A 13,680-nucleotide genomic window follows, 5' to 3' on the forward strand; every position below is an offset into this window, starting at 1 on the left:
GTTGGGCATGAGAGCATCTATCTGAGCACGAACCTCCGCCCCAGTCCTCAAGCGCGGTCTAGGGTCCGTCACTTTGACACCTTTCATAAAGCTCTTGACGTCGTCTCTGAATGGATGGTCAAGAGGGAGGAATTGATGATGTTTGTCGAACGACGAATACTTGCCACCCTTCTTCAACCATATGAACCTCATAGCTTCCTTGCATATTGGGCATGGGAACTTCCCCTGAACACACTAGGCGCACATTAACCCGTACGCCAGGAAGTCATGCAGGGAGTAGTGGTACCAGACGTGCATTTTGAAGCTAGTCTTCGTAGCTCGGTCGTATGTTCACACCCCTTTGACCCAAGCATCGATCAACTCATCTATCACAGGCTCCATGAAGACACCCATATTACTCCCTGGGTGTCTAGGGATTATCAACGACAGGAACACGGTATGCCGTTGAAAGGAGATGCCGGGGGGGAGATTCAGGGGGATGACGAACACGGGCCAACATGTGTATGGTGCAGCCATCATGCCATATGGATTGAACCCATCTGTTGCCAGCGCGACACGTACATTACAAGCCTCCTCTGCTTTGAGAGGATGTCACGAATTGAAGTACTTCCATGCATCAGCATTGGATGGATGTACCATCTTCTTAGGATTGTACCGTGTGCCATTTTTGTGCCATGTCATCTGTTTCGCGCATTCCTCGGTCATGAATAGCCATTGGAGCCTCGGCAGGAACGGAAGGTGTCGTAGGACTCTCATGGTGATCTTAAGCTACCTCTTCTGGCCATTGCCTGAGTCTACCTCCACATACCTGGAGGATTTACACTTCGGGCAGTACTTTGCATCCGCGTGTTCTTTCCTAAATAGGACGCACCCCTTCGGACACACATGTATCTTGTCAAACGACATCTTAAGTGCAAGAAGGAGCTTCTCTGACTCATACAAGTTCTTCGGCATAATGTGTGTCTTCGGTAGCATATCGCTCCACACGGCCACCATCTTGTCGAAGCCTTCTCGACTTAGGTTTAACTCGGCCTTCAATCCCATTACGCAACAATGGCATCTAGCTGAGAAACATTAGTATGATCGTGAAGGGGTCTCTGTGTCGAGTCCAACATCAGGTAGAAGGCATCTACGGCAGCCTCCATCTCCTCCTTGTCACGTCCTTTAGCGAACTGAGCTTGGTGCGTGTCATCCAGCATGTCTACTACCCTGGCATCATCATCGAAAGCCTTGAGCCGTGGTCTCACCACCTCCTCCCTGATATGATCGGCTTCACCATGGTGGATCCACCAGTGGTAGCCCGAAGTAAATCCAAACTTCACAATATGTTTACCCATGGTTAACCTATCTTTCCTTCTACTATTGTCACAACTGCTGCACGGACAAACCACTAGAGAATGGCCTCTAGCACTCTCGCCAAATGCATGCTATAAGAATTCTTCGACCTTGACTATAAACAGCAAGTGGTAATCGTGCTCGTCTCTCTGGAGCGTGTACATCCACTCATGGTCCTCCATCCTTTAACAGACATATCAACACATATGAGTCACCATCAATTGCATCTACGCGGTGTTCCTACTCTCTAATAGGTGAGGATAGGTCCTAATCCCACCCGCGGATCTATAGATGAGGTTAGTTTCCATGCTCCGCTCCTATCCGAGATGGAATTTTGGCAGCACCTCCCCGCTGTTCTCCCGATACACGTCCAGCAAGGGAGAGTGTGTATCTGGAGATCAATAGGAGGGTGATGCCGAAACACCATCTCGGATTAGAGCGGACCAAGAAAACTAACTCATCTACGCATCCACGGGCTGTCCAAAAAACGTGGACAATCCGAAATAGAAACGCTCGTAGATATGCAAAGACCTGCATAACTCCGACCGTATCTCTTTCGGACGGGAGACGCCTAACTGGGATCAGCGACCTAAGACCATGATACGGATAGAGGGGTTATACCTAGGGTGCTGGTGAGGTTAGGCTAGCGGTGCTGTGGTGAGTCAGTGCAGTGGCGCTGCGACGCGGTGCAGGCAGACCCACAACGCTGACGAAGACAATCGGGGTCACCGAGGTCCCTCCGCTGGGGCCTCCTCCTGCATAAAAAGGCAATACATTAGTGACAATTGAAAATTTCGGCAGAACCTCCCCTGCACGGGGAGGTTTCAAAAACCTGCAAAAAAGATGGGCACGAAGGCCAACATCCATAAACAACGGCTCGATGGCCGAAAACAACATACAACAACTATTACTACTAACAAGGGCTCGATGGCCGACATCCATTGCATGATTTGAATAGAAAGGGAAGGGCAAACCTAGTGTGCTTGTCGACGGTGGGCGAAGTCGGGAGCGGGGCGCCGAGGGCATGACACCATCGCTAACGAGGCGTGGACAGCGGCCGAGGCTCCTCCTCCTTTCTTCCTCCTCCCTTCTCCTATCCACCTCCCTTCTCCTTCTTCCTCCTCCCTTCTCCTCTCCTCCCTCCCTTCTTCCTTCTTCCTTCTTCCTCCTCCCTTCTCCCTTCTTCCTCCTCTTCTCTTCCTCCTCTTCTCCCCTTCCCTTTCTCTCCTTCCTCCCCTGCTCCTCCTACCTCCCCTGCTCCTACGGGCGGTGCGGCCAGGGGAGGGACAGTCAGGACACGACCGCCACTGCCGGAAATGGCCGGCTGGCACCAGCCAGCCACCTCTAGGCGGCCGAGACGAGGGGGGCAGGGCCGCGGGGAGCTGCCGGGGCGGGGCGCGGCCGGCGATGGGGGTGGGCGCGGCGGGCGCGGCCGGCGACGGGCATGGTCGCAGGCGAGGCCAGCGGAGGGCGCGGGCACACGAGGGCGCGAGGGTGGGGCTCGCCGGTGGCGACGATTCACCGGCGAGGGCGCGACAGCGGCGGGGGTGGGCGTGGCGGCGGCTAGGGTGGGCGCGGGGGAGCGGGCGGGTGGCTGGGGGGTTGGGCCACGCAGGGGTTGGGCCGGTGGGCTTTTAGTGCCCAGTTTTTTTTATTTTTGAAAATCAACTTTGCCGAGTGCCCCCTAGGCCGGCACTCGGCAAAGCCGCCCATGGCACTCGGCAAAATATTTTTTTTATTTTGGGCCCAATTTTTTTTCTGGGGCCTTGTGACAGTATTTCAAACTCTATTTTAAAATTTGGGGCAATTTTGACTTTTTTGATATATTTCATTAGTTTATTTCGTTTCGTCGAATTTTTCGGGATATTTCAAATTTGAACTGCAGGTACATGGAATAATGGACTTTGGTGATCCAAAAATTGATACTCATGATATTTAGGGTATGTTTACGCCGTATCCAGGAACTCACATGAAATCTCGAGCATCTCGTTGACGTAACATGTCAAGGTACTTGCCAGAAATGTGATTTTAAATTATATAAAATGCAAACGAAGTCCAAAAATCACGAAACTTGTCGAGGCATTGTGTTATCGCATGTGGAGGCTGTGGTAAAAAATTGAGAAGGTTTCGAGCAAGTTGTGACGTCGGATGCCAAAAACGCAGACATCGACACATGTGGAGATGTTTGGGTTTTTGGCATCCGATATCACAACTTGCTCGAAACCTTCTCAATTTTTTACCACTGCCTCCACATGCGATAACACGATGCCTCGACAAGTTTTGTGATTTTCGGACTTCGTTTGCATTTTATATAATTTAAAATCACATTTCCGGCAAGTACCTCGACATGTTACGTCAACGAGATGCTCGAGATTTCATGTGAGTTCCTGGATACGGCCTAGACATACCCTAAATATCATGAGTATCAATTTTTTGATGACCAAAGTTCATTATTCCATGTACCTGCAGTTCAAATTCGAAATATCCCGAAAAATTCGACGAAACGAAATAAACTAATGAAATATATCAAAAAAAGTCAAAATTACCCCAAATTTTAAAATAGAGTTTGAAATACTGTCACAACGCCCCAGAAAAAAATTTGGGCCCAAAATAAAAAAAACTATTTTGCCGAGTGCCATGGGGAGCACTCGGCAAAGTGGGCTTTGCCGAGTGCCGGCCCAGGGGGCACTCTGCAAAGTTGATTTTCAAAAATAAAAAAAAATTGCCAAGTGCCTGGCGCTGGCACTCGGCAAAATAAGTTTTAAAAAATTAAAAAAAATTGCCGTGTGCCCAAGGCTTACACATGGCAAAATATGTTTTTAAAAAATAAAAAAAAAAATTGCCGAGTTCCTGAGGCTGGCACTCAGCAAAATAAGTTTTTAAATATATAAAAAAAATTTGCCAAGTGCCAGCCGTTAGGCACTCGGTAAAATCTGACGGCAGGTGGCCGCCGTCACGGGCCGGCCACCTTTTGCCGAGTGGGATCTTTGCTGAGTGCCACGGCACTCGGCAAAGCCCAGTTTTGCCGAGAGCTAGCACTCGGTAAAGCCACTTTTGCTGAGTGCTTTATTTTGCCGAGTGCAGGACTCGGCAAAATATTGCTTTGCCGAGTGCCCCGATAAAAAGCACTCGGCAAAGTCTCAGGCACTCGGTAAAGTCCAGTTTTTCAGTAGTGATTGGTCATAGCAGGCTCATCCAATTTAAACGTACATGGATTTTATCAAAAGTGATACCAATTTAGATATTTGAGCTGTATGGATTTTAGCAAAAGTGATACCAATTTAGATATTAAGCATGGATTTTAACACATGGAGAAACGTACATGTATCTTGTCCCCGTTCTTTGAATCGGAGAAACCAATTTCTTTGGATCTTACGCAGGAGATTATGGGATATTTGAGCTGTATGTGTGCATAGCGCAACCAACATACAAGCAAGCGTATAGTACCAATAGTTGTATCATCGTTTATCTTTAATTGATCTATACGTCAGCACGCCGATCATTCATCATTATCTTTGCCGGATGCATCAGCACGCGGGTCATATTTTGTTCCATCATGGATCGTATCTATCGATGCAAACTATAATTGGCCTATCCTACAAATACAGGGCAAGTTTAACGAGTTCCCATGCATTGGAAACGTTACAATGTCCTACACTGGCGAGTCTGCCTCCACATGTCGCTACCGAAAACCGACACTTTGCCGAGTGCCGGAAGCTTTGCCGAGTATATTTTATCGGACACTCGGCAAAGACGCCTTTGCCGAGTGTTTTTTTCGGCATTCGGCAAAGATGGCTTTGCCGAGTGTTTTTTTTTCGGCACTCAGCAAAGATGTATTTTGCCGAGTGTCATTTTTCGGCACTCGGCAAAATACGTCTTTGCCGAGTGCCTTTTTTCTGGCACTAGGCAAAGATGTATTTTGCCGAGTGCCATTTTTTGGCACTCGGCAAAATGCGTCTTTGTCGAGCGCCTTTTTTTTTGCACTCGGCGAAGAGGCATTTTGCCGTGTGCATTTTTTTTGCCCTCGGCTTTTTAAAGCAATTTTTGAGGCCCTAAATGAATTCAAATGAAAAACTTTTCAACTACAAAGTTGTATAACTTCTCAAGATCTACAAAGTTTATTTTGGTCATTTCTTTATTGGACAAAGCGACAATAACGTTGTTCATAAAATCTACATCTCTCATATCTCTCATATTAGTTTCATGAAAGTCGAAGAGAGATATATAAGATTTGTGAATAATGTTACTACCACTATGTCGGATGACCAAATGACCAAAATAAACTTTATAGATCTTGAGATGTTATGAAATTTTGTAGTTGGCAACATTTTGATTTGAAATCATCTTGTCATGCAAAAATGACGTTTGAATTTGAAAATTTAAAATTCGAATTTTTCAAACGACCTCGGATGAAAAAACTTCCTAAATGAAAATTGTAGATCCCCAAAGGTTATGAAACTATGTAGTTGACAAATTTTTGATTTGAAATCATCTTATCATGCAAAACTACGTTTGAATCTCTTAAATTTAAAATTTGAATTTTTCAAACGACCTCGGATGGAAAAACTTCCTAAATGAAAATTGTAGATCTCCAAAAGTTATGAAACTATGTAGTTGACAACTTTTTCATTTGAAATCATCTTATCATGCAAAACTACGTTTGAATCTCTCAAATTTGAAATTCAAATTTTTCAAACGACCTCGGATGAAAAGACTTCCTAAATAAAAATTGTAGATCTCGAAAAGTTATGAAACTTTGTAGTTGACCACTTTTTAATTTAAATTCGTTTAGGGCCTCAAACAAGCAATTTACTCTCGATTTAGTATAATATATGAGGATAGATATATAACGGAATCTAGACACAAGTGACAGTGTAGTGCAGTGGTAGAGCAGTAGACACACGAGGGAAACGTCGTGAGTTCAAATCCCGCCGGCCGCATTACCCGCGAATTTTGCTCAAAAAATACAGCGACTTTGATGGCCGGTGGCGCTGGACGGACGGGCGCTGGCCGATGGCGCCCTTCTCTGAAAAAAAAATTACTATTGTTTTTGGGTTTTTTTCAAATTTTTATTTTGCCGAGTGTAAATCTTTGCCGAGTGCTTTTCCGGCACTCGGCAAAGGCTTCGCCGAGTGCCCGACAAAAATCACTCGGCAAAGGCTTCTTCGCCGATTAATTTTTTACCAAGTGTCTTTTGCCGAGTGCGGTTTTACCGAGTGCATTTTGTGCTTGTGCCGGTTTCCAGTAGTGTGTCCTGGGAGGAGACACCACGCATGCGGATGCGTCTCCTTAATCTACCATCACCTGAGTGGCTTCGGCAACGCCATGTTTTACCGCGTGCTCAACGTGGTGACATCGGCGACTGGCGGCGAGACGACGCGGAGGGCGCGCAAGCAAATCACCGTGCTCCAGGCGCTCGACGTCGCCAGGACGCAGGTGTACCACTTCACCACGATCGTTATCGCCGGGATGGGCTTCTTCACCGATGCCTACGACCTCTTCTCCATCTCCCTCATCACTGACCTCCTCGGACGCATCTACTATCCGGACGGCAAGGGCAACGGCAAGCTCCCAGAAGACGCTGCCGTTGCGGTGAATGGCATTGCTCTCGTCGGCACCGTGCTGGGGCAGATCTTCTTCGGATGGCTCGGTGACAGGATGGGACGCAAGCGCATCTATGGCGTCACGCTAAAGCTCATGGTGCTCTGCTCACTCGCGTCCGGCCTCTCCTTCAGCAGCAAGTCCAAGGATGTGATCGCTACGCTGTGCTTCTTCCGTTTCTGGCGGGGCGTCGGCATCGGCGGCGATTACCCGCTCTCCGCCACCATCATGTCGGAGTAGTGGTGCCTTCATTGCTGCTATCTTCGCCATGCAGGTGATCAGAATTCACACAGCTAGCGATTCCATTGGATAATTTAAGTACAAAATGGCGAATGAAATAGGCATATATAAATGCTTTTTCTGCCTTAACTTTGCGCATCAGGTCCTAGGGAATCTTGCTGCTGGGACTATGGTGCTGGCCATTTTTGCTAGGTTCAAAATCACCAGGGCCTATGAAACAGATGCATTTGGACAGGCAGACTACGTGTGGCGCATCGTTCTCATGCTGGGCGCTGTTCAGCCCTCCTCACATACTACTGGCGCATGAAGATGCCCGAGACAGCGCGCTACACCGCGTTGATTGCGAAAAAACTAAAGCAGGCTGCATCAGACATGACCTCTGTTCTCGAGATCGAGATCCCTTCAGCTAAAGAAGAGATGGACGTCCTTGCCATACAAGACGAATTTGGACTCTTCTCTATGGAATTCGTTCATCGTTATGGCCGTGAGCTGCTCAGCACCACCATGTGCTGGTTAGTTCTCGACATCGTCTTCTACTCTCTCAATCTGTTCATGAAAAAGTTCTTCAGTGGCATCGGTTGGTATGAAGATGTGAGCAACAAGGGCCACTTGAGCAGACATACGATATTGCTCGTACTCAGGCGATTATTGTACTCGCTGGCACTCTCCCTGGGTACTTGTTCACCGTCATCTTCATTGACAAACTCGGCCGCACCAGGATACAGATTGTGGGATTCACTATGATGACTATATTCATGCTTTGCCTGGCTGGGCCTTACAAGTTTTGGTCCAACAATAAAAGCACGCAGATTGGCTTCGTTTTCATGTACGCATTGACTTTCTTCTTCGCCAACTTCGGCCCAAACTCCACCACATTCATCCTTCCCACGGAGATATTCCCAACTCGGTTACGGTCAACTTGTCATGGCATATCTGGCGCTGGAGGGAAGATTGGTGCAATTATTGGTGTGCTTTGGTTTCTCCAGTGTCCAACATCCAGTGGTCAGCGGAGGACGACGACGGCCAGTATTCAGAACTCACTACTCATGCAAGATGGTTGTAACCTAGTTGGAGTCATATTCACCCTAGCATTACCGGAGTCCAAAGGCATGTCACTCGAGGACATCGCTGGTGAGATAGATCAACAGGACAAGGAACTTCCCATGGAATCACCCCAAATTGATGGAGTAGAGTTCATCCACAGTGTTGATTTTTTATGAGCATTGACTCATATATATCAATTTTTAATGTTATCAACAGATAGTGCAACATATCACTGCATTAGATATTTTTGCTCTAGGAACAAAGTTACATCATGCTTACATATTCTCTACACACCCTGAAATGTATGCTATGATTTATTCAATATTATTGTACATGACGAGGTGTTCTAGGTAAATTAACTGTCTATGGCCTCAAACACATGTGCACTTGCTACTAATATCTATTGTCAACCAGCAGTCATTGGGCTCAAAATATAGTAAGGACCACAACAATTGGAGTAGTTGGCTTTTATGTTGGTCAAACTTCACAAACAACTTTGATAATGTTCTACAAGATCAAACTACACTATGTTAGAATCACATATTAGATACCTAGGAAAACAGTCATTAGAGACCTGGGAAAACACATCACTTATATTACATCTCTGATGTGAACACATCAGTGACACGTAAAAACAAGGCACTAGTGACCCTTCAGCAAAGACACATTTAGCCAATATGTGTCACCGATGACCCTCATTAGAGACATGTTTAGTCCAAATGTGTCACATAACCCTTCATAAGAGACTCTTCAAGCCCAAACGCATCTCTGATTCATTAGAGACCCATATTGCCGAAACGTGATGGTCTAATTAGAAACGCGTTTTGGCAATAACAGTCTCTTATTATGATTTACAAAAAGAAAAAGAAAAAGAAAAACCGTTACCATGGTCCTATATAAATCAGACATGTTTCATCCATTTCAGCAATCAAATTCTTTACAAACTTTAGAGACACCTTATGCTACAAGATTTGTAACAACACATAAGCAGTGACTACACTAAGTAATACTAAATAAAAAAGTATTTCAAGTATATAAGAGAAAACACTTGATCCACGGTCCTTCTTCAATTATAGCCTCCCAAATCTTATCTAAGCATATTGACAACCCAAGTAATCTAGTTCAACAAGAGCCAGATCCTGAATATAGCTAATAAAAAATAGAATAAAGCATCATTGTAACACATTGCAACTACAACATAACTGTGTTATTAACTGAGTAGAGACAAACTCCCTTAGTCCCTAAATAAATCAATTCCTAGAATCCGTGCAAGTCAAACTATCTTAAGTTTGACTAACTTTGTAGGAAAGAGTAACAACATCTATGACATAAATGAGCACATTATGAAAATATTTTCTATGGTATATCTAATGATACTAATTTGATGTCATAAATCTTGACGGGTTTTTGTAGAAATACGGTCAAAGTTTTAAAAGTTTGACTTAAGACAACTCTAGGAATCTATTTATACAGGGACAGAGAGAGTAATATATATACACACAGACACATAAGCATGAAGACACTGGGAATTATTGTGTTTTGCCGGTGATCTGCTTTTCTTGAACAAGGACTCCACTAACAGCGAAGGCGGAGGCTGCGACGTATAGCAAGACTCGGGAGTCAGGCTCTAGGACAATGACCATGACACTGCTTGCTAGGTACTTTTTCAATTCATTGAAGGCCTTCGACTGCTTTGGACCCCATTCCAGTTTGTCTAAGTTTTTAGGGCTTTGAAGAAGCGTAGACTACGTTCTGTTGATTTGGAGATGATTCTTTTCAGTGCTGCTATCCATCCAGTTAGTTTCTAGACCTCAGTTTTGGTCGAAAGTTCTTCCATGAAGAGGATTGCATTTGTCTTATGTGGATTTGCATGTATTCCATCGGGGTTGACCACACAGCCTAGGACCTGCTTGTCTCTGCTAACACCAAAGACACACTTTTCAGGGTTGAGTTTGATGTCTTCTTTCCTTAGATTGGCGAAGGTTTCAACCAAATATGCTACGTGATATTCTTTTTCTTTGCTTGTTACAACAATGCCATCGACGTAAGACACAATGTTTTTGTTTAGTTGAGGGCCAAGGACAACCTTCATCATTTTGGCGAAGGTTGACCCTGCATTTTTTAGGCCATCGGCTGACGAAACAGTACATGCCAAATGGGGTTGTGAAGTTTGTTTTTTCTTCGTCTTCCTTTTTCAACCATATTTGATGGTATCCTGGGAAACAATCTAGTAAGGAGAAATGCATGCAGCCAACATCTTCATCTACTGGTGTGTCTATTCTTTGGAGTGGGAATGAATCTTTTAGGCAGGCCTTGTTTAGGTCCGTGAAATCTATACACATTTGCATTTTGCCTTTCTTTTTTCTGACGAGGACTACGTTTGCGAGCCAATTGGTGTACTTTACTTCTCAGATGACCTTCGCGTTCATGCCTTCACTGTCAGTATCCCGTCCTCTAACATCTCGCGTTGTTTTTTTGGTCTTATGTTCAGATTTTTTTTGACCGAATCAGCAGGGGAATCCCCTACCTATTTTTTTTTCTTTTTCTATGAAATGAAAGAATGATATTTACAACATGTACAAAATGGGAAAAAGAAGAAAGAAATTACAAGGCTTACGAGGCCAAAGAGATAAGTACAATCAAATTGAGTAACTATCTCTCCAGATCTGGAGTGGGTTCTACCTTCGGGAGAAAGAAATTACAAGGCTTACGAGGCCAAAGAGATAAGTACAATCAAATTGAGTAACTATCTCTCCAGATCTGGAGTGGGTTCTACCTTCGGGGCTTGGCTTTAGTGCACACTTGGCCAAGTTCTTCCTTGTAACGTCTCTTGCAATCAGTGATATTGATTTGTGCATTGTCAAAGATCACCGCATTTCTCGTTGTCCAGATCTCGTTGTCCAGATGACCCAACATGCCGTGATGCAAATTTCTCTAAATAGAGGACTACCAAAATTTGATCTGGCATCAATCATCATGTCCAGAGGTGGTAGATTCAGGTTCCAGGAGATGGGAAGTGTATTCCAGCATGCTTGACTGAAGGCACATTCAAAGAATAGATGAAAGCTTGTCTTTTCCTAACCTGCATTGCAAAGTACACAAATATAGTCATCAAGCTCCATGTTCTTTCTTCTCAACAGATTTCTTGTGTTTAGTCTGTCCCTTAGGAGGAGCCAAATGAAGAATTTGTGCTTTCCCAAATTACTTGATCTCCACATCCAGTTGAAAAGAGAAGAGGCTTCTGTGTTTCCAATCAATATACTATACGCTTTCTTGCTACTGAATTTTGAGGAACCCCAGGAATAGCTCCAGCTATTAGTACCTTCAATGTCCCAATTAGTTTCTTCTACTAATTCTAGTACCTGTTCCAGCTGTGCTGCTGCTTGGACTGACAGTGGTAGTCTAAAGATTCTATCTACAGTTGATCAAGAAAGAACCTGATGGAGCACTTAGGCTTTCTGTTGAAGGAGAAGAGTTGTGGAAACTTGTCTTTGAAAGGTTGGCCTGCCCAAGTACCAACCCAGAACAGTTCGGATTGATGACTAGGGAGTACCCTATAATGTCCCTGCTAACTCCTTGTAGATCTGAGGCAGACCAGGAGTTCGCTTTCTTTTTTGTCGGAGAAGTTTGCGCCAATAATCACTTTTCTATTTGGGACGAGATTTCTTTAAGGGGTAGGGCTGTAACACCCTAGGTGTTAAGCATGCATTTAGCATTGGCATTGCATGAGCACAAGCATCATTGATCATTCATGAGCATAAGCATCTTAATTTCTATCTCTATGTTTGCTTATATCACATGTGTTTGTCCCTACTTGCTTCACATATGCTAGGGTTTACATGTAACCATTGTATAAAATGCTTGCGGGACCCTAGGAGTACTTTTAACATGTTTAGAATATCTTATGGAACAACTTTTATATTCATGACTTTGGCCAATTTGACATCTAAGTCATGGTTATAGTGTAAGTGATCATTTTCAAGTTGCATGTTTGACCTAAGTGAACTATACTCTAGAGACTTTACATGGCAGTGCACCCTTAAGCAAAGTTGTAGTACTTGACTATATCAACAACTTTTATTTTTTGGTCAAAGTCTAATTTGGTGCATAGCATGCTCAAAAATAGTCCACAAGTAGCAATAGCATTACTGTTTTTGAGTTTGAAAATTTTTCCAAGTCTAGGATCACGTTACAGTTTCAAGTGTTGCACTTTGGGATGATATAACTCGCGAACAATTAGGATTTAGACCAAAACCCATAAATTAAAGTTGGATACCTCCTATAGCTCTGAAACTTGTATTAGTGTAGTTTTAGCTAGTTCGCATTGGTTTGGGAGTTTGAGGGAGTCGAAATTTGTGTTTCAGTCGTATTTTTGCGGTAGTATTAGTTCCTTCAGTGTTTGAAATGCCTAAAGCTCGTCATGGCCGACCGGCCATAGCACTTCGCTGTCGGGTGGCCTCCCGTGCCTGTGCCCATTCGCCACCTCACCCCTACATGCACTCTAGTGGGAGTAGAAACGGCGCGTGGCCCTGCTCTCCCTCGGTCTCTCTCGTTCACTCGCTCTCCCTCTGTTCTTTCTCTCGCACTGCCTCCCGTTCGGCATGGCCAAGCAGCCGAGCTACTACATCGCTCACTCCTCCATTGCCTAGGCATCATCGAGCCTCTCCAGCACCGCCTCCGTGTCTGCTTCTGGCTCCTCGACCGCCTCCCCACCACTAGCAGCGTCGTCGTTCGCCGTTGCCGGCACAACAGCCATCGCCGCTACCACCCTACTCGGGCTGCCGCCTGGACACATGGCAAGGGTGCCAGCACAGGCCTCAGGCCATGCTAAGCCCCTCCACAGGTGTGCATGGGCCTATACAAGCCCTACAGCTGCCCCTCCTTGCCGCTAGCGAGCCGCAGGCAGGCCAGAGTCGGCCATTTCCCCGCGCCTCCTCTGCTTCAAAATCACAGGGACCTCGAGCACGAATTCGAGAAAAGAGAAGGTCTTAAGTGCAAAGCTGTAGACTCAGAGGAATACTGCTGAGAAGAACCTGTTTGCTAGCATTCAATTCGTGTTTTCTCTAGGGTCCTATCCGTTAAGGTGTTTTCTTTTGTCCTGTTTTCTTTTCTAGAAAATGTGCCAACCTTTGAAAATCAATATCTCATGCTAGGGAGCTCCAAAAATAGTGAAACACGTTTTGTTAGCTTTGTTATAAATGCTCTACATGATAGATCTATAAAATGTGCTGCTTCATGCATGTTTATGTGTTGTGTAAATTATTCTTTAAAGATGCTTTTAGAAAAGCTTGTAAGTTAAACAGATGCATAACTTGAGTTTGGTATGTGCAAAAATTGTGATTCCAATTTTGTTGAGTTTGTATTAACATTCTCTAGCTAGAAAAAATACTAAACTGGTAGTAAACTTGATTGGAGTAGGCTCTTTCTATTTATCTTTTTATAAATGGTATTTTCTGAGGA

At 44.8% G+C, this 13,680-nt stretch overlaps 1 pseudogene; it reads left to right on the plus strand.

Moving 5' to 3' along the window:
- Nucleotides 1-2,651: 2,651 nt before the first annotated feature.
- Nucleotides 2,652-8,396, plus strand: LOC136491651 (putative inorganic phosphate transporter 1-13; annotated as a pseudogene).
- Nucleotides 8,397-13,680: the final 5,284 nt, after the last annotated feature.

Source organism: Miscanthus floridulus, chromosome 11, assembly GCF_019320115.1.
Source record: "Miscanthus floridulus cultivar M001 chromosome 11, ASM1932011v1, whole genome shotgun sequence".
Taxonomy (NCBI): domain Eukaryota; kingdom Viridiplantae; phylum Streptophyta; class Magnoliopsida; order Poales; family Poaceae; genus Miscanthus; species Miscanthus floridulus.